The sequence below is a fragment of the Hippopotamus amphibius genome, chromosome 5, assembly GCF_030028045.1.
Source record: "Hippopotamus amphibius kiboko isolate mHipAmp2 chromosome 5, mHipAmp2.hap2, whole genome shotgun sequence".
Classification (NCBI taxonomy): domain Eukaryota; kingdom Metazoa; phylum Chordata; class Mammalia; order Artiodactyla; family Hippopotamidae; genus Hippopotamus; species Hippopotamus amphibius.
In genome coordinates, this window is record NC_080190.1 from 8,480,205 (window position 1) to 8,502,596 (window position 22,392).

Genomic DNA, 22,392 nt, shown 5'->3' on the forward strand with positions numbered 1-22,392 from the left:
TGGTTAGGATGTGAAGGACCTAGAATTTTCATATCCTACTCGTGGAAATGTGAGAAAAAATTTGGTATTTTGTTAAGAAGTTAAATTTAGGCCTACTAAATAATCCAGCAGTTCCACACACAGGTATTTATTCAAGAGAAACAAAGATATATGTTTATGCAAAGATGCGTACATGAATGTTCACAGCAGCTTTGTTTGTAATCAAACTGGAAACGACCTAAATATCCGTCAATAAATGAATGGATTCAGGCACTGTGATACAGCCATACCGTGGATTACTACTCAGAAATGAAAGGAATGAACTACTATTAACATACAACAACCTGGATGGACTTCAAGGTCGTTATATGAGTGGAAAAAAAAAAAGCCAAGCTCAAAAAGTTACATACTGCATGATTTCATTTATATGCCAATCATGAAGTGACAAGCAGGGTCTGATAAGTTCTGGCACACTGGGCTTGTCCCTTTGGACCACTTGCTCGTGGAGCTCATTTGACACACTGTGAAGCCCAAACATGCATAGAGGCCAAGAGGGGAACAGAGATTTCAGCAACCCCAGCTGAGCTCCCAGACCACAGCCAGCATCGCCTGCCATCTTGGATGTTGCAGCCCAGAAGAGCCCCCAGAAGGGTACAGCCCAAACATCATCATGTGGCACAGAAAAACCTCCCAGGTGATCCCAGTCAAGCCACAAAATCATAAGAGATAATAACATGGTTGTTGCTTTAAGCCACTAACTTTTGGGGTGGCTTGTTATACAGTATTAGACACCCCAAATAGGTGCCTAGCAGTGCCAAACCTACATCCTCACAGAAGTGACTCAGGCCAAGTGGCCATCCATGAACTCGTATGATCACGGCCAAGGAAGGTTCTGGCCAGCCAGACCAGGGGTCAGGTGTCCAGCCCTGGAGCTGGGATGGAGTCAACTCTCAAACAGTGCCACCCAGACAGAGAGTGGGGAAGAGCCTTTTCCAAAGGAAGATGAAACTGTGGTTACCAGAAGAAGGGCGGTGGTGCAGGGCAGAGCAGACCCAAGCAACAGCTCACTACAACTAGACGGTAGGGGACCCCAGCAGAGGGAGGGAATGGGTGGATTTGGGACTCTGAGGGTGTTTATGTAACTGTAATGATGTTAACCCTTGTGCGGATTACAGGAGATAATTTTAGATAAAGCATTACACCCAGTGCCTGACACACAGTAAGTACTCAACCATTATAGCTATTATTATTTTCTTTCTATTATTATTATTAAACAGTAGCTATATCATATTAATTGATATTCCTTTCTCTGCAGACATCAGCCTGTATTTGGTCCTGGCACAGACTATATTCACAAAGTACATTTGGCTCTATTTGAAGGACTGTCCCTGGTCTACATGGGCCCAGTATTGAGAGGCAGAGAAGTGTAGAGCTTGTCTATTTGAAAGGTTGTTGTCTTATTAACTCTTAGCCGCAAGAACTGGACTCTGCTGTGGTTTCTCATTTAGGAGACAAATAACTCAGCCTGGACTAGTCCTGTCTGGTTTCAAGGTTTCCATGGAGACTGGGATGGAGATAGAGGTAGCTTTGGAAGACTCAGCACTTTCCCTGCAGTCAGGAGACCTGTGATCCTGGGGTCTCTTCCATGTGTGTGTGTGTGTGTGTGTGTTTGTGTGTGTGTGTGTATGCTTGTATGTCAGGAACCTGAAATTCTATATCCACATGTGTGCAGGTGGTCCCCTCTTAGGAGAGACATGTACTCCTGGAAATCACAATGAAAAGTCACCACGCGTGCCCTAGGTGATGTAGGAGAGAGAAATCTCCAGGACAGATGACCACAAATCCTATTTTTTTTTTTTATAGCTGTGTTGAGTCTTCACTGCTGCGCGCAGGCTTTTCTCTAGTTGTGGTGAGTGGAGACTACTCTTTGTTGTGATGCAAGGGCTTCTCATTGCAGTGGCTTCTCTTGTTGCAGAGCATGGGCTCTAGGCATGCGGGCTTCAGTAGTTGTGGCACATGGGCTCAGTAGTTGTGGCTCATGGGCTCAGTAGTTGTGGCTTGCGAGCTCTAGAGAGCAGGCTCAGTAGTTGTGGTGCACGTGCTTGGTTGCTCCGTGGTATGTGGGATCTTCTTAGACCAAGGATCGAACCCATGTTCCCTGCATTGGCAGGCGAATTCTTAACCACTGCACTACCAGGGAAGTCCCTCAAATCCTATTAATGAGGCCTCATTTCCAAAGACTTGCTGGGCTACTTGGCAGCTGGCGCTTGTTCGCCTTTAAGGTCAGAGGTTAGACTGCATCATAATTTCAGTTGTGTGATGGTGAATAAGCAAGCACTTGGTCTGCTCCAGAACCGAAGGCAGGAGCTGTGACTTTGGCCCCTTGGAGCCTGGATGTATGTGCTTTGGGGGCAGAGATGAGACTGAGAGGACATCTGCATGTCCCCGGCACATGCCCTGTCTAGGAATCTGTGTCTATTTCTTTACTGCAGACTCTTTACTAAGCACCTACTGTTTGCCGGGCACTGTTCTACATGCTGCTGAATAAATGTAGCCCTTTTCCTTATGAAGCTCACAGTCCACACCAGGAGGCTGACAGGCAAACTAGGAATCAGAGCAAACAGGCTGCAAAGGGCTATACAGCCAGAGAATAGAGCCGCCTCCCTGCCCTGGCACCAACAGAGTCTTGCGCATTTTGGGGAGACCTGTTTAGCTCCCTTTTTTCCTTCAAATGGGCAAGGAGTGGAGTGCGTATCTTTTCACAAGCTCTACCCCTCCTCAGAGTTGATGGCCACATGATCCATCATCCTAACCTGGCCTCTCTCCTCCCATCTGTAGCTTGGCAACTGAAGCCCATAACACCCCCACTCCTTTTCCCAACCTAGATGGGGGCTGTTTCCTGATACCTGTAGCCCCTAAACATCAACTAGTCCAGAAGGTGATTTGTGATCTGGTTCTTGAATGAGGTGGCACTTGTCAGTTGGCGGAATGGGAAGAGCTTTTCAAAGAGAGGAAAGAGAGTATGCAAGGAGGAGGGGCAGGTGAGATGGCACAGCCAGGAGTCGGCTTGGCAAGGGTGGCCCCAGGGGCTGGGGACGTGGCTTAGAACTGGACTGTGGAGCCTTAGGAATCAGCCACATAAAAAGTATTCACCCAGTGTCTGCCAAGACAGCAGATGTGAATGATCTTTGAGTGATTTTAAAAGATGACAGCAATGCCCAGGTGTTATTATTGGATCACACATCATTGTTGAGAGTGGGGACTCAGAGAGGTGGTGGGGGGCAGCACTCAGATCTTAGACCCCTTCCCTTCTCTAACTCTACTCATCTCACTACATCAATGACTCCAGAATTTGGGTATACGCCCAGATCTCTCCCCTGAACTCAGACGGTCCACCCCTCTGCCTACCAGACATCCCCACTTAGAATTTGCCTGGGCATCTCAGATTCAGTTGGCTGAGCACCTGATCTCACCTCACCCTGCTGCCTCTCCTACAGTTTTCCCCACATCAGGTTGGGGGAGATTCCATCATTCATGTTGCTCTGGCTAAAAACCCTGGAGTTGTTCAACCTGATTGCTTCTTTCTCTCGCACCCCCGGCCAATTCCCCAATTCACCCCACTGGTGCTTCTTTTCCGAATATTTCCAGATCTGATGGACAAATATCACCCCATTTCTAGCCGTACTTGCTACAGATTGCTACCCCAGCTTCTGCCCCACCTCCAACCGTTTCTCAACCCAACAGCCAGAGTAATTCTTTTAAAACCCAAATTATAACATATCATTCTTCTGCCCCAAGCCCTCCCAGTGGCTCCCACCACACTAGGAGTAAAGGTCAATATATTTACATGATCCACAGGGTCTTCACTGTCTGGCCTCCTCTTGCCACCTTGCCTTCCTGCCCTCATCCCATTTTGCCTCTCACTCCTCTACTCCAGCCTTAGAGATGCCAGACCCACCCCCACCTCAGGGCCTTTGCACATGCTGTTCCCTCAGCTATTAGCAATGCCCACTGCTTCATCATCTTCATGTTTTTCTTAAATATCATCTTTCCAGTGAAGTCTTTCCCAAACACCTATTGAAGTATGTGCAATCTTGGGTCCCTTTCCTGCTTCAGTTTTTTCTTATAATCTCCTATGTAAGTCCTATTTATCTGAGCAACAGTCAGACAAAACAGCAAATGATAAAGCCAACCTACAGTGATTTTGAATAATGAAATTCTCAAGTCCAGAATATACTGTATGTATGTTGAATATTGTTGAAGAAATATAGAGGGAATTGTAAACCTGAGTCAGGTGCATGAGACTATAAAAAGTGACCAGGAGAAAGTGTAAGTTTTGGACATTGAAACTATAGCAACAGAAATTAAGAACACAACACAGAGGCTCAAGATCAGGACAGAGGTAGTGGAAGAGGGAGTTAGAAACTGGAAGATGGGTCTAAAGAAATTACTCAGAAATCAACACAGAGACAAAATGAGATGAAAATAGGAGGGAGAAGTTAGGAAGAATGGAAGCTAAAGTAAGACTGGTCAACATGTGTTTGTTTGAAGTTCTAGAAGAGGTAATGGAGAGACTGAGGAAAAGCCACTACTCAGTGAGATAACTGCTAAGCATTTCCCACAAATAACAGAGGGAACCCTCAGATCAGTAAGCCCTTCAAAATTAATCTGGTTAACAAAAAGGAATCCACATCCAGATACATTGACTTAAACAGCAGAACACCAAAGTCAAATAGGATGGTTCAGTGCAGGCTGAGAAAAAAGAAATTACTTGCAAAAGAAAAAAATATTTTATGGGGAACAGATTTCTCAATAACAACAATGGAAACCAAAAGACAGTGGAATACTGTCTTCAGATAAATCAACGAAAATAATTATTAATTATGTATGGCCAGTGAAACTACCTTTCAAGAATAAGAGTGAAATAAAGACATTTAGATAAATAAAAACAGAAAGTTTACCACCCAGGGCTGGGACAAGGGTGGGGCAAGTGAGGTGTGAGGAGGATGTTATTGGAATTTAAGGAGGTGATTTCAGGGCTGTGACAGTTTAGAATTAACACCTCAGAGTGAATGTTTCCTTAAAATTTACACCCAAGCTGCCTCACTCTATTCCTGCCCCTGATACCACCAGAAGATCCCCACTGGGGAACTTCTAATGGATATATTTCAAGATGAAGCCAAATAATCCTAGAAGGAAGATATAATGTATAAAAAAGAAATTGTGAGTTCATGAAAAAGAGAATGTCTAGATAAGCCTAGATATTGTGAATTTTTTTTTAAATTAGTAAATCTGTAATATGTGGGCTTAAAAGAAAAAGATGGAGCTAGACAGCCAGGCAACAGTAGCAGCTGAGCTAGGAGGGAGGGGATTGCAATTAAAGAAGTCAATAATGGGGCTTCCTAGGTGGCGCAGTGGATAAGAATCCGCCTGCCAATGCAGGAGACATGGGTTCGATCCCTGCTCCAGGAGATCCCACATGCTGCGGAGCAACTAAGCCTGTGCGCCACAACTGTTGAGCCTGTGCTTTAGAGCCCGTGAGCCACAACTATTGAGCCCATGTGCTGTAACTACTGAAGCCCATGCGCCTATAGTCCGTGCTCCGCAACAAGAGGAGCCACGGCAATGAGGAGCCCGCGCACCACTATGAAGAGTAGCCCCCACTCACCGCAACTAAAGAAAGCCTGTGCACAGCAAAAAAGACCTAACACAGCCAATTTAATTAATTAATTAATTAAAAAAAAGAAGTCAATGATTCTTACATCTCAAGAAGTTTGTGATTAACCCAAGACATGTGTTTGTTGGAATTTCTTTGATAACCACCCAACACCTGTGTCCTGCTGGACCATCCTGGCTCTTGGCACACTTGAGCCTGAGATCTAGCCTCGTGTAAACTTGGTTATCCTCACATCAGAGTCCAGTGGGCTGTCCACCAAAGAGCCACACGAGCCTCAATTTCAAGTCCTTCTCAGGGTCTTCAGGACAAGCATGTACCCAGAAAATATGTATTAAACATCTCAAACTCGCGAGGTTTTGTTCTTTTGTGCGTGTGTATGTGTGGTCAAGTTTAACAAAACTGTTCCTCTGCTACACTAAAGGCCAAACCATTAACTGTTTACTATTGAACCTCCAGGGACTTCCCACGTGGTCTAGCAGTTAAGATTCCATGCTCCCAAAGCTGGGGGACCAGGTTTGACATGTGGTCAGGGAAATAGATTCTGAATGCTGCAACTAAAGATCCTCCATGCTGCAACTAAGACCCAGTGCAGCCAAATAAATAAATAAATATTAAAAAAAAAAAAAAAGAAATTCCAGTGCCCACCACATGCCCCAGCACATGGTAGAAAGTCAAAAGATATTTCTTGAATGGTTTTATAACCATTTCTGATGGAGACATGCATCATATGGTTGTCACGCCCTGGATTTTTCTCTTCTCCATTTTAGAGACATTGGACAAACATCATCAAGTGACGTCATCACCTGTTAACTCCAAGCATCACCCTGAGTACGGAGGAGGTAAGCAGTGGTGAGAAAACATGGCCGTGACCCCGTCCTCGCAAGCACTGCCAGCTGGAACTATGACTTTCAAACATTTCAAGCACAAGCATACTAAGAAATGCATGTTCCTTTGTGAACCAGCACACACAGGCTACAGTAATAAATGTTTAGTGTATCTTCAGCACACATGATGGACTCTGATGTTTTCTACTTCATTCATTCTTCTCTAAGAAGAATGCCAGTCACCACCCACTAAATTGATGTTATGACCCATGACGGCTTGGGTCATTCCTGTGGTTTGAAAGCATCCAGTGCAGAAGTTCTGCATCCTTCCTCTGCCACGCACTCCTTGGAATCATGCTTTTCAATGCACAAAACAACGGACATCGGATTACAATAGAAACTTATTACATCGACATGCAATTACAAACATATTCAAAAAAACAAATGTGATACAATAATATGTGTGTTTCATTATTCACACAGTAAATGCAAGATCTGGCAAGTGACTCACACTGGCTGGAATTCTGAAGTACGCATGAACAAAAATGCTATTTTGAGAATTCTGCTATGACTGTGATGAGGGTGATCACCAGTGGTGACAAAGCCACAGGTGCTGAGACCACTGTTCTGGAGTGTCACCTACGTTCATAACTGAAGGAATGCTGCATTTGAGAAATTAGCGAAAACAAAGGAGCATTTTTTCCCCGTTCAAGTTCATAGAACCCAAGGGAACCCTGGACCCCCAGATGAAAATCCCTGCGCTAGTGGAGCCACGCTTTATCTCAGTGATCTGAGTCTTATCGGTCAGTTGGAGAGATGGTGATTCTCTTCTCAGGTAGATCTATAACCACAATTTTTAAGGGTGCTGTTCACTGTGGATGTACAAGTTTAAAATAAGAGCTGAATAAAAGCTGCAGAGAGGGACTTCCCTGGTGGTACAGTGGTTAAGAATCCGCCTGCCAATGCAGGGGACATGGGTATAATTCCTGGTCCAGGAAGATCCCACATTCCCCAGAGCTACTAAGCCCAGTGCACCACAACTACTGAGCCTGCGCTCTAGAGTCCAAGAGCCACAACTACTGAAGCCCATGCACCTAGTGCCTGTGCTCTGCAGCAAGAGAAGACACCACAATGAGAAGCCCGTGCACCACAACAAAAAGTAGCCCCCGATCGCCACAACTAGAGAGCCCACATGCAGCAACGAAGACACAACAAAACAATAATAATAAAAATAAATAAATGTATACAATAAAGAAAAAAGCTGCAGAGAGCTAAAGGCAGCAAGTGCACTGGCAAGGGGTGGGCAGGCAGGGATCCCAGGGACTCCCCATCCCCACTCCCTACGCTCTCCATCTTGGTCTAAAGTGAGTGACTCACAGTGCAGATGGATCCTGCAGTCTGATGCACTTCAGGTCAGGGGTATTCTGTTGGGACAAAGAGCATTGTCAGAGGTGGCCACCCCCTGAGGTGTCTCAGGGGACCTTCACTTTCCTTGTGGTGCTAGAGGTGTGGCCCTCAGGGATCATCCACTCACGTTGCTGACAGGTTGACGTGAGAAGAAGGGAGGGGAAAACCAGCCACCATGGAGGACCGATTTAGTCTTCTTAAATACATCGGAAGCGCAGGGTGTGGGAGGGAGCGTGTTATCAGCTTCCCGACTGTTTGTCATTGTGAAGACACCTGCTTGCTCACACGCCTGGAGAAGTCACTCTGAGGCTACACTGTTGGATAAATAATAAGACGGTTCCTTGTATCTTACAGGCCACATGAGGGGAATTCCGAAGGAGCTGAAAATCATCGTCTGAAAAAGTGAAGTTGCAGCTTCTTCCAGTCTTTCGTGTCTTATTTGAGGGGCCATAGGAGGACCCCCATGTCCTCCTTCCATTTTCAGGTATTTTATTAAATGATACAGCACTCCATCAGTGGTCTGGCTGGGGCAGGAGACCAGTGGTTTGCATGATTTAGGAGATGAGATGGTTGGTTTTATGCGTCAGTGAGATATTTAATCAAACCCGAATCTAGGAGTTGCAGGGAAGATATTCTGTAGATGTGGTTCGCATCTACAATCAGATGACTGCAAATAAAGGAGATAATTGCCCTCAGTAAAGGCAGGAGTGCTCATCCACTCAGTGGGAGGTCTTAAGAGCAAAAATCAAGGTTTCTGGAAGAACAAGAAATTCTCTCTCAGAATTTCTGTGACATCAACTCCTGCCTGCATTTCTGGCCTGCGAGCGCTATGAATCTCATGCTTGTGAGCCTCTGTGCTCACATGAACTGATTTCTTAACATAAATCTCTCAACACATTTGGTTTCATTTCCCTGGAGAACCCTGACTGATATGGCATGCATTTAAAAATTTTTTTTTGTTTTAAATACATGAAAGGCAAGAATCTGAAGACAAAGGGACTTAAACATAGCACATGCACGCACACCATGATCTAAGAGGCTTGAAGAAGAGGACTGGGGACCAGGGAGGGGTCGGGAAACAGGGACACTAGTCTTTCTTTTTTTTTTTTTTTAACTTTATTCAGTGTGCAGAGGGGAGCAGCCACTTCTCCTCCATCTGTCAAGGCCCTCCCTCATCTCCCACTCACAGCTCTGTCTTCTGTGCTCTGACCTCTGCCCTCATCCTGCTCTTCAAGTCATGCCTGACCCAGTCCCCACAGACACCTCACTCCCCTGGCCTGGGTTATTGAGATGTCCTCATCTTACTCATCCTTTTTTGCCACATGGCCTCTTTTTCTTGAAACGTCTCCACTCCATGGTTTTGCTCTCACTGTCCCTTTATCTTCTCTCTCTCCATCCTTCTCTCCCTCCACCTGCCCTGGAAACGGTTACTGAAGGCCCAGTTGCTGAGTGATGTCCTCACTCTGATATTTTGAACCACTTCCTAAATCTTGATGCTTCTCTAACCTTGTCTCCACCCTAGCACTCTCCCTCATTCTGCAAAATCATCCAACCAACCACGCACTGGACATCCCCCCCACTGGAGCCCCCATGGCGTCTCAGACTTTACATATTTCTAAAGGACCCATCGTTCCCCCCACACCCCCCGCCCCTGTGCTCTTGATCTCCGTTGGTAGAATTTCCATCCAGAGCTAGTATCTCCCCTTATAACAAGTCAGTCATTCTTGTTCATGCCTGATTTCCTTAAGAGCAATCTAAATGCTTTGACTTTATTCAAGTGGTGCAAATGGATTCCTCTGAGGCGTAATCATTATTCCAGGTACGTGATTTCTGTAATGGGATAATTGGCTGCCTCTGCCCCTAGGTAACACCTGAAGTGAGTAATATGTGCACCTGTGCTTTTAATCAAAGTGAAAAATAATAACCAGGGGCAGTTGAGAGGCACAGTAAAAGTATTAGTGGTGCTTCTGGTAAGTTCATGGCGGGGAGTGGCTGGACCTCATCCTTGTGAGTGAATGAGAGGGCCATACCGCTGGAGAACAGAACTCAGAGGGACTCCAGGCCTTGACAAGGACATGATCTTTGTCCTGAGTTTGGTGGGAAACCATTGGAAGGCTCTGGAGGGGGCTGTGAGGTGATTGGATTGATGTTTTAGATGGTCACTCTGAGCTCCGTATAGGACAGGAGTAGATGAGGCCAGAAGGGAGCCCAAACTCCTGATTCTGATTCGGTTGGTCTGGGGCGGGGGCGGTGCAGGCATCAGTGAGATGTAAAAGTCCCCCGCGTGATTCCAGCATGGAGCCAGGGTCCTGGAGGTCAAGCCCCAGAAGTGTAGCCCCCAACCCGAGGCCAAATCCTGAGTTTCTCACTTTCATGCCAGTTAACCCCCAGCCTCTAGCACCAGTTTGTGGCTCCAGCAGCTTCTGCACTAGGAAGCTGAAAGCAGCCCGTCAGCTATGCTGGGGCTACAGTGGGACGTGTCGCCGTGAGATATTTCTCTTGTGGATGCCACTTCACGCCTGCGACCTGGACGGTTTTGCTTTTTGTTTATTTCAACTTCGGTGAAGTGACAGCCACTTAAGAGTGTGCTCATCGAGGTGTCTGGGCCCCATGCACCATTTCCTCTCCAGATTCTATCCCTGTTTCACTCAAGGTCCAAGCCGAGTATTAGAATCACAGTTCAAAGCAAACAAAATGGATGATGTGATAGATAACCATATTGAAGATCTAGGAAAAGATCATGCAAAATTCTCTTCTGCATTGGGGATGATTTTCAATGAAAGTGATCAGGCATTGAGAGACCTGGGGTATCAGAAACATGCCTTCTGTGTGCTTCTCAGGAAGGGCAGGGCTACCACAGAGATGTGCCAGATACCAGGGGTGCAGCCTGTAAAGACCAGTCTGTCTGACGGATTTGCCAGCCGCTGGCTTTGTTATTTATTTCTACAGTGAAGACTGTGTGTTTGGCGCTGGCCCGTGCACACCCTCCTAGACCACACACCATCCTGGCTTCTTCAGGAAATCGAGTTCGTGGACAGTGATTTGAAAGGAGAACTAGATGAATATGTCCAAAACTACCTCCCTGGAAAAATTAAAGTAATAAAAAATGCAAAGCATGGGGGATTGATTTGAGGAAGAATAATCAGAGCAGCTGTGACGTGGCCGAGCCCTTGCTGGCTGTCATCTGGGAGGACTGGCGCAGGGCAGGGTACTGGTGACCGACACCATCAGAGCCAGCCCTCGCCTACAGCTCATCCCCTGTGTTGTGAGGGGGATTCAACTGGGGGCTACATTTCAGATGGGGTCGTGCTCCCTTTTCCAAACTCGGAGGACCAGAGGGAGCTACTACACCAGTAAAGTCACCTACAACTGCTGGAGGATTGTGTGCCATGAAGAGAAATGATTTCATTGAACTTGGACAGTGTGACAATGGCGTGCATGTCTGGGGAGGAGAAAATTTAGAAATATCATTTTAGATTTGGATGGGTGGAGGTCAACTGTCCATCATCTCTTGCTCTAGAGTCGGACACATATTCGGTAAAAGGTGCCCATATGGTTCTCCTGAAGGCCAGGGTGTCATGACACGTGTAATGAGACTGGTTCATGTTTAGTTGGATGAATATAAGCAGCAATGTTTTTCCATGAGACCTGATCTGGGGTCCAAAAGCTATGGTAATATCAGTGGGCATGTTGAACTGAGGAAGAAATTGGGTTGTAAATCATTTAAATGGTATTTGGATAATATTTACCAAGAGATGAAGATATCTGAGCCCAACGCCAAACCCTAGCAACCCATTTTTATCAATAGAAGGTCAAAATGCCCCCAAGTCCTTCAATGGGAAAGGCTCTGTCACCTCCAGATCAATAAGTGCTTGGTGGTCCAGGGTTGCCTAAGTCAGAAGGGAGGCCTAGGAGTGCTTAAGAGATGTGGCTACTGTGACCAAAAGCAGATCCGAATTTATAAGGAAGGGCATGAATTGGTTTTAAATAACCTCCCTTACCTGGATATGTCAGAAACTTGCTCATCAAGTAGCTCATGAAGTGTAAGGGGTCAGGAGGAGCCCACCAATGGACTTCTGGGAAGAATAATTGGCTGTACCAGGTGTCAGTTGGACAGTGCCTAAGAGTGTTTAATCTACCAAGTCACAGAGGCTGTGTTGCTATGGCAACCTGTGATGGCATGTCCTCACAACAGTGGCATTTGGAAGGTTAAGGTGGATGCTGTGGCTGGAATGGTGATTCTGTAACTGAGCAGAACCCTATGGGGCCTTCCTGGGACAGGGCTTCCCCCTTATCCTCTGCTTTAGCCCATCTCTAAAGTACCCAGATAACAGTATTTGATGCACATTTCCTGAGTTGTTTTGCAGATGTGAAAAGCTCCCACCGAATGGAAGATGTTAACTATTTGGTGACATGAGCGCATAGCACCAGCCCTCCTGGAGCCTAAGGAGTGATCATGTTAACCCCCGTGACACCACCCTGTTCCCTCACCATCAGCCGATCAGAGAATTGTGCACAAGCTGATCACATGCCCTGTGACCCCAACCCCTCCACTCACCTGGCTTTTAAAAATGCTTTGCCGAAACGCTTTGGGGAGCTCGGGGCTTTTTAGGGCACCTGTCTCCTTGCATGGCCCTGCAGTAAACCTTTCTCTGCTCCAAACTCTGGTTTGTTTGGCCTCACTGTGCGCTGGGCACACAAACTTGCACTAACAATTTATCAAATATCCTCCTATGGAGATGCCAGAGAGGATTAGCGGAAGTGAGACAGCAGATACCCTGGAGACTGAAGCACTGAATGACCATCAGGAGATGAGGAAGTATGTTTCCTCAAGACATTAAGGTCACTTCTGAGCTGCTGTTAAGGAATTTTTTGCTTATAACAGGAAACCAGAATACAATTTTAACTCTATAAGGAGTCAAATTTGTAGAGAAGGGCACAACTCAGGAAACTGATGTGCCTATTCAAATCTATTTATGCCTCTTTTAAATTTATTTTAATAATGGAATGGCATTTATCTGATCAGAAACTTGTTATGATTTCCTTTCTTAGAGGACTTCATAGGAGACTGTTAATTGTTCTTTTTTTTTTTTTTCACTTCTATTATCATGTTCTAAATAGACAATTTCAAACAGATTGCATCCACATTACTTTCAACTCCAGAAGGCATCGTTTATAAGATGGTATTTAAGAGGCAGTTAACTATTATAAAGCATTTTGAGGAATTATGGTACTATCTACATTTAAAGGATCCTTTTTATTATTAAAAAATAATAATAATATGGAGCTGGGGTGAACTTCCTGCACTACACTAAGTCCTCCAAAACTTGAGACCCCGTTGTGTCCCAGCAAGAAAGATTCATGCAGCCTGAGCTTCATCAGCCCAGCAGCCATAGAGAACTCACTCCTCACTGGGGTAGCCTGGTTCTCTCCTTCAGGCAGCTCTGATGGTTGGAAAATTCTTCTTTATTTCTCTCCCTCTCTCTCTCCCTCCTTTTTTTTTTTCTTTTTTTTTTGCCATACCACAAGGCATGCAGGATCTTAGTTCTCTGACCAGCGATCAAACCTGCGCTCCCTGCATTGGAAGAGTGCAGTCTTAACCACTGGACTGCTAGGGAAGTCCCTTCTTCATTATTTCAAAGACCAAATCTTCTCCATTGGTTCAGCCTTGCCCTCTGCACAGAGTAAACATTCCAGTTCTTTTAACAGCCCCACCCATGAGCTAGTTTCAGGGACCTCTGTTTCCTTCCCTTTTATCTTCCTTTTCTTTAACATACAATGCAGGCACATGGGAGGAGAAAGTATAAAAGTGAGATAAAGGGCAAATCAAACCTTATATGCCAGACCTCCAGGCTCTGGAATCCTCCCCCCAGACACAATCATGTTACCACTTCCTATCTTTGCAAGAGAATTCTATGCATTCGCAAAGTATACACATTTTTTAAGACAAAAATATTACATACGCTACTCGCTACTCTGCACCTTGCTTTTCTTAATAAGAATTTTGGAGATGATTCCACATCAGAATTTAAAGCCCCATCTGATTCTTTTAAAAGTGACATAGGCAATTTGATAAATCGCATTCCATTAAACCTAATCCCCTGTTGATGGACACTAGGTAGTTTTGAATCTTTTGCTACTACAAACGAAACAATCATGAATATCCTTGCATTGCACAGTACCTCTTCGTACAGGTTATCTGTCTGATTATTTTAGAGAGATGAAGTTGCTAGATTGAAAGATATGAGCATTTAAAATTTTAACACACGTTGCCAAATTGCCATCCAATGAAGTGGTACCAGTTTGTTCTCCACCAGCAAGGTATGAGAGTTCCTGCTCTCTCTCATGCTTAGGAAACGAGCTAGTTTGTAAGGCCGTCCTGGAATTGTTTTGCCCTGAACTGAACTCCCTGTTTCTGTGCGACCCAATGACCTCAGTGAATGTAAAACGTCCTCTCTCTCATGCCAGTTACTCTACTTCATATAAAAAACAAAACTCAACACTGAAGCTGCCATGGTGACCAGGGCCACATCACTGACATTTTTAGTCATTAAGCTCTGTTCCCTTTTTTGTGCGCGGGCTTTGGGATTTTTGTATGCAAGTTGCAGAGGTTTCCATTTAGCTGTGTATTCGTATCCTTTTGCTGCTGTAACAAGTTACACCAATTTGGTGCCTTAAAATAACAGATTTATTATCCTCCAGCTCTACTGTCCAGAAGTCGAACATGAGTCCCAGTGGGCTACAACCATGATGTCAGGGCTGTGCTCTTTCTAGAGGCTCTAGGGGAGAATTCACTTGCCTTTTCCAGCTTCTAGAGGCTGCCTGTATCCCTGGGCTCCTTCCTCCACCTCAAAGCCAGTAGCACAGCATCGTCAGTCTCTCTCTGGCTTTGACCTCCGTTTGGATCATCACACCTCCTTCCCTGACTCTCCTGCTTCTGTCTTCCTTCTTTTAAGGACCCTGTGATCACATTAGGCCCATCTAGGTAGCCCAGGATAATATTCAAAATCCCTAACTCAATTATAACTGCAAAGTCCCTTTCACCACGTAAGGTAACATATTCACAGGCTCTGAGGATTATCTTTAGGTAGCTATTATTCTGCAGACCCCAATCTGCATTAAATATCATCTTGTTAAGACTAATTGCTTCAAAGGCTGCTTGGACATAAATGGGCTTTCAGGAAGGGGCTGGGTATCTTTCCTTCTACAGGGATATATATATATTTTTTTTGGAGTATAATTGCTTTACAATCTTGTATTAGTTTCTGCTGTACAACAGAATGAACAAGCTATATGTATACATATATCCCCTCCCTCTTGGACCTCCCTCCCATCTCCCACCCCACCCCCCATCCCACCCATCTAGGTCATCACAGAGCATTGAGCTGAGCTCCCTGTGCTATACAGCAGGTTCCCACTAGCTATCTATTTTATACTAAGTACCAACCAGTATAAAAAATGTTGAGCTGAGCATCCTTGGGGCTAGAGTGAAGAATTACAAAACAACAAACAGGAGGATCTGCACTTTACAGTTTATAAAGAGCATTTACATAAATTATCTATTTCCCATTTCCCACTGTCAGGTAAGGAATCTGCCTGGAGCTGCACAGCAGGTACATGTCAGGAAGATTATTCAGGCTCCAAAGCTGTGGCTCTTTTCACGGCACCAGCTGCACCAAAGTCATGCTACCAGCCTACACGGAGTCTCCAATAAAAGTCCCTGAGAACTCTTTTCCTCCACGGGTTTCCAGAGCTGCCCGTTCACATAAGCTACTAAATTGGGTTGGAGTAAATGTTCCCTTTTATCAGTTTGCACAGCTTGTTCTCATGCCTTAACCCCCCAGAACTCACAACAGCCTCGTCAGCTGAGCAGGGCCGGCCTGGGACAGTGTCGCCCCTTCCTTGATGGCACAGGGGAGACAGAGACTCAAAAGGATTGGGACCATGGCCAAGGTCACAGGAGACTCAAACCCACAGGGTTCCTCTCACTGAGCCACACTATCTCTTCCAGAGAGGTTGCCCTGAAAAGCTAGCAATTCCAAAAGCCCCGAATGGTCTGACCTTCACTCCAGAGGACATTACGGATTTCTCAGAACTTGGAGGCTGAGTAGGGAACTAACGTACATGGAGTACCTACTGTGTGTCAGCACTTTCCAGAAACAGCTCATTTAACCTAACAGTTTGGGTGCCATTATCACCATTTTACTGATGCTTAAAGTGATGGTTAAAGGTCACAAAGGCAGCAATGAGTGGATTCCATACCAGGTCATTCTGATTCCAAAGCCCATGACTTCTCCTCTCGCCCATGCTGGAGGACAAGCTAAGCAGGATTCCAGGTTGAGGAAAAAAATCTAGCACCTTCTCTGTGAGGGTACAGAGCCCTCAGATGCCCTGGTTAGGTTTGCAGCTGGCTGGATGAAAGTGAGGGCAGCTGGCGCGAGAGGCTGGGAGGGAAAGTGAAGGCCAACTGTCTCCTGGCTGGTGTCCAGTGACCTGCAGCCCTGGGAGAAGGTGCCAGAACCCTCCCTCGGCCAAGAGGAGAGAGAGGAGGTCCAAGGAGTGCGGTCCAAGGGTGGGGGGGAAATGTCAGAGCCAATTACCAGGTAAAGTCACCAAACAAACACCAGCTAGAGAGCTAGAGCCTTGTCCAGAAATATTCTCAGGGCTTGCTTTGCTTACCATTTGTCTGAGTTGAGCTTCATTTCCATTTTTCCTTCAATTTAGACCCCATCTGCTGCTCTGTTTGCCTGAGCCCACTGCTAGAGACACAGGCATGCAATTATCCAACTCCTACGCATTTTTCTTGTTCTCTTTCTCTTTGAGTTTAATTTCCATCAGAGGCTCTGCCTTCAGCTTGCTTAAAAACCTGCAATTACGAGAAGGCAGCTAATGAGACCAGGAGCAAACTTCTGCACTGTGCCGCTATTTTTTTTTAATGAGGTAAACAGGGAAAATGTCAAACAGAGGGATTTCTCTGTTGCTCTGATGACTGAAAGGGTCCCTGCATTGCAAATTAACATGTTGCAATTAGCATATGTCTTTGGGGAGGGTGCGGGGGAGGTGGTTCTCGTCCCTGGGGTCCTTGGGCTTCTTGACCTTGCCTGAGATGTGTGACTGGATCTTGTCTGGCTGGAGATCCACTGGCCAGTGCTCCCAGGTCCAGAGTCCCTCTTGGTCATGGTCAACAGAGAAGTGCCACGGAAAGACCACTGAGTGAGGCGGCAGTGCTCTGACCTCAGCTACCGTGCAGCTGCCTTTCCAGGAGCGGTTTGTTTTCCTCCCCAAGCACATTATGGGGTAATGACTGGGATTGAGGAAATTGCAAACAGCATGTGTCATAATGAATATTTTCACTTGGAATACAGCATTCCCAGCAACTCCCAGTGTCTGCGGAAACTCAAGAGGCAGCAGAAAAATCTATGGTGGAAGCGCCACTCACACAGTGTAGCTAATGATGGGAATTCAATGGCGGGAGCATTTATTTAGTGCCTGCTGTGTACCTGGCTCTGGGCTGAGCCCTTGGGGTACAGAAATGAGTAACACGCAGCCTCTGTCCTTCTTTGGATCTGGTGGAGAGAATGAGAGAGTTAAAATGATGCTGTACTTCATGAAGCCCCCCTCCCCCCACCTCCCCGCCCCCAACCCCTTAGGTCTAGCTTTACTCAGTGAAAAGAAAGGGTTGGCTCAAAGCTTAAGGTTTTTCTTGAACCAACACCTATTTGAGGTCCGTTCTTCTGCCCCAAGGGGAGAACACTCTCCTTGCCTTCTTCCCTCTAGTCTGTCCACAGGGGTCAGAGGTCCCAACCAGCCCCTTCCAGGGCACACTTAGGAATGGCTCAGCGCCCTGGGACCCCACCCTGGCCACACACTGGAGCTGCCTGGGTTGCTCAGTGACAGTGCAGGTGCCGGGTTCCTCGGCCGAGGTTCTGATGTGCAGGTTTGGTACTGATCCCCAGAGTCCTGTTCGGAACAGTCGCTCCTGGTGATTTTGGTGCCTGGTCAGGCTTGGGAACCGCTCACCTAGGACCAAAGTACCATCTTGTCACCTCCAGCTGCTGGTGTTGGTAGAGCCTCCTCCCTTCTCTGGGACACATTTCCACCCTCTATAAAAGTAAGCCTGATGGTCTCTGAGGCCCGCCCTGCCTCTGACCACCTGTGTGTCCACAGGCAGGCTACCTGGGTGCCATCCATGATGCTGACCTCCCTTCACACTCCTGCGTCTCAGGGGAGAAGAGAGCTCGCAAGTGTGGACCTGACGTGGGTCCCAGGCCTTTCATCTGCTACCTGGTGACCCAAGCCAGGTCCCCTCCCCTCTCTGGGCCTCAGTTCAGGGTAAATCTGCGAGGAATTTCAGCAGCTAACCACCACTTTGTGTTTCTTTCCCTCAAGGAAGTTTTCAGGGCAGAAAACAAAGCACCTTGAAAGCAAAGCCAGGAGCCCAGGTTGAAAGCCCGCCTTGGCCTTCGAGGCAGTGAGAGCCAGCGGGGCCCTGTGGGGTGGGCTCTGGGGGTGGGCCCTGCCCTGCCATCACTGCACAGCCCGCTGGGGGCACTGGAGCTGTGTGAGGGCTGGGAGGGAGGGTCTGCCCTGTGTCCAGGCTGCCTCCGGGAGCGTCTGGACACCAGCTCACACCGCTTGTAACTCTGCCAACCCATCCTTCCTCCAGCCCTTGCCAGTTTCTGTGGGAGCTGGGCTCTGCAGACCAGGGGAACCCGTGAGATGCCCCTCCTTGCACCCCATTTCTGAGAAGCCATTTAAAGGAAGAGAGAGGTTAAACCAGCCGTTCATGAAACGATGGACCCTCCCGGTGCCCTTGCTGCCTTCCCGGCCCCCACCGTTTACATCCGGCTCCGCAAGCTCTTAGTACCCCCGCCCCTGCTTCCTCCCTGTGCTCCAAGCTCCCTTCTCACCTTCCTGTGGGTAAAGGGATAATCTTAGAGTTAACTGAAAGGAGTCTAGTTAAAAAACTTCTTTCATGCCAAGATATAAATGACAAAATCACACACTAAACTAGGGGTTCTCAAACTGCATTTGACAGACAGAATTCAGTCTATGAGTTTGGGTGGAAAACGTTGTCCTCAATTTCACTAAAAAATTTAGCATTACGTTCAGTTATAAGTGAGGAGTAGATCATAGGGGTGTTAGTCAGCCTAGAACTGTCACCAATGGAAATCACAGGTAACTGCACATCGCTTTGAGTTGATACAGGTATTCAAAATCTTGTTTAGGCTCATTGCAAACGTACTCGTATATTTAAAAAAATATTTTGGCAACTACCTTTCAATACGATTGTTTTCTTTCAAAATCTTACGTAGGGGCTTCTGTGGTGGTGCAGTGGTTGGGAGTCCATCAGCCAGTGCAGGGTACACAGGTTCGAGCCCTGGTCCAGGAAGATCCCACATGCCGCAGAGCAGCTAAGCCTGTGTGCCACAACTGCTGAGCCTGTGCTCTAGAGCCTGTGAGCCACAACTATTGAGCCCATGTGCCATAACTACTGAAGCCTGCGTGCCTAGAGCCCGTGCTCCACAATAAGAGAAGCCACCAAAATGAGAAGCCCACGCACCACAACAAAGAGTAGCCCCCGCTGGCCGCAACTAGAGAAAGCCTGAGCACAGCAACGAAGACCCAACGCAACCAATAAAAAATAAAATAAATTTATAAAAAAAAACTTATGTAGTAATTCTTTTAAAAAAATTGTTATTTGGAGGAGCCCATAGGGTTCACAGGCTACCAATAAGTCCACTGCACATGAAAATGTAAAGCCACTACCTCTAAATTTATCTTAAGATGAATTTCATCTTAGGAGATTTTTGAGCTGTGAAAAACTGAAAAATTTTTGATAATGGTGAGAGAAGGTAATTTTGAGTATTTGTCAAGATTTTCAGGAGCCAGAAGAGATCTTAAAGATATATAGCTTTACTTGTTAAATCAACCTTATTCAGTTTTAATTTGTATACAATTAAAAAAACACACATTGTTTTACATGTGATTGTTGTTGAAAAATTGTGGCAAAAACCAAATAATATAAGCATTACCACCTTAACCATTTTCAGTGCACAGTTCAGCCGTGTTAAGTATGTTCACAGTGTCATGTAAAATGCACCCATTAGAAGCGTGCAGTTTAATTAGTTCTGACAATATACTCGAGTAACCAACCACTACAACTAAATACACAGTATTTCTATCACTCCCAAAATGTTCCTTTGTGTCTCTTTATAATGTTCACTACCCCAAACCCAAGTAACCGTTGATCTACTTTTTGTCACTATAGACTAGTTTTGTCTTTTTTAAATAAACTGTTTCACATACATGGGATCCTACAGAATGAACCCCAGTTGTTTATCCACCTGTTGATGGATGTATGGGTTGTGTCGAGTTTTGGGTTATCACAAATAAAGTTACTATGAACATTCCTGTACAAGTCTTTCTGTGTTTTCATTTCTTCTAGGAAAAAACCTAGGCATGGATTTGCTGGGTTATAAGTGCATGTTTACCTTTATAAGAAACTGCCAGGACTTTCCTGGTGGTGCAGAGGTTAAGACTCTGAGCTTCCAATGCAGGGGGGCCTGGGTTCCATCCCTGGTCAGGGAACTAGATCCCACATGCATGCTGCAACTATGAGTTTGCATGCCACAACTAAGGAGCCCGTGAGCCGTAACTAAGACCTGGAGTAACCAAATAAATAAAGTATTAAAAAAAAATAAGAAACTGCCAAACTGTTTTCCAAAGTGTTTGCATCATTTTGGATTCCCACTAGTGATGTATAGGAGTCCCAGTTATTTTACATTCTTCCTAATACTTGGTATTTTCAGTCTTTAATTTCAGCCATTCCCTGTGTGCTGGCATCTCACTGTGGTTTTAATTTGCACTGTCCTGATGGCTTCTAATGTTGAATATCTTTTTGTGTGTGGGCCAAGAGTGAATGTTGTTTGGAGGAATCTGTCTCAAACTTTTGTCTCTTTTTATTGGTTTGTCTTCTTATATAGTCTGGATACAATTCTTTTGCTAGACACATGTATTGCAAATATTTCCCCCATTCTGTAGCTCGTCTTCATTTTCTTAATGATGTCTTCAAGATGAGTATGTTAAAATTTTGATGAGGACCATTCAACAATTTTTAATTTTATGGTCATGCCTTGTGCGTTCTATCAAAGACATCTTTGCCTACCTCAAAGTTGCAAAGATTTTCTCCTATGTTTTCTTCTGGGAGTTTTATATTTTTAGTCTCTACATTTGGGTCCATGATATATTTCAAGTTAAGCGTAGTGCATGGGATGATGTCTGGGTCAAGTTTTAGTATTTCTTTTTGCATGTGAATATCCAGATCTTCAAGCACCATTTGATAAAGAGACCCTCCTCTCCCTGCTGACTTACCTTAGCACCTTTGTTGAAATCAATTGACTATATATGTGTAGATCTATCTCCAGACTCTATTCTTTTCCACTGACATACGTCTAAACTTACACCATAGCTTTATTTTTAAACATGAGACATTCAGAGCTGAGAGAGTAAAGAGCCTTGTACAAGGTCAAATCAAATAAGTCAGAGGCCAGGATGGAATGTGACTTTTGCAAATATTCATTTTTTTCACTTCCATCGGCATTATTAGCACAGCCCACAGTGGCATTCACAGACCATTGTGAGAAAAAGCCACCATCTGCTAAATTTTTTTTTTTTTGGCTCTCTTAGGTCTTCATTGCCGCACACGGACTTTCTCTGGTTGTGGCGAGCAGGGGCTACTCTCTGTTGCAGTGCACGGGCTTCTCACTGTGGTGGCTTCTCTTGTTGCCAAGCACAGGCTCTAGGTGCACGGGCTTCAGTAGTTGTGGCACATGGGCTCAGTGGTTGTGGCTCGTGGGCTCTAGAGCACAGGCTCAGTAGTTGTAGTGCACAGGCTTAGTTGCTCCACGGCATGCGGGCTCTTCCCAGGCCAGGGATTGAACCCGTGTCCCCTGCATTGGCAGGTGGATTCTTAACCACTGCGCCACCAGGAAAGTCCTAAATGTTCATTTTTAACTCTTGCTGGAAGTCGGCAAAAAGGGACACAGTAAACGGCAGCGTGGATACTGAAGCTGGGAAACAGCGCTTCCCTGGATATTGCCTCCCGGCCTGACTACGGGGTCCCTGCAGAAGTGAGAGTCAGTGGGAGTGAGAGGTGCAGCTGGCTTTTCATCCCTGTAGGTTCCCGTGTTAGTCTGGATTCTCTAGAGAAACAGAACCACACACACACATCTTTGCACGTATATAAGGAAACGTTGTAAGAAATTGGCTCATGCATTTATGGAGGCTGCAAAGCCCCCACGATGCACTGTTTGCAAGCAGGAAGGACGGTGGTGTAATTCAGTCCAAGTCCAAAGTCCTGGGAACCAGGGGAGCTGAGGGCAGGAGACGATCAATGTCTCAGCTCAAGCAATCAACCCTCCTTTTTGATCTGTTCAGGCCCTCAATGGATTGCATGATGCCTGCCCACACTGGGGAGGGTAAACCAATTTACTGAGCCCACCT

The 22,392-nt window shown here is 45.9% G+C and overlaps 1 pseudogene; it reads left to right on the forward strand.

The window, feature by feature from the left end:
- The first annotated feature begins 10,363 nt into the window (after positions 1–10,363).
- Positions 10,364–12,100, forward strand: LOC130854158 (polypeptide N-acetylgalactosaminyltransferase 11-like; annotated as a pseudogene).
- The last annotated feature ends 10,292 nt before the right edge of the window (positions 12,101–22,392 follow it).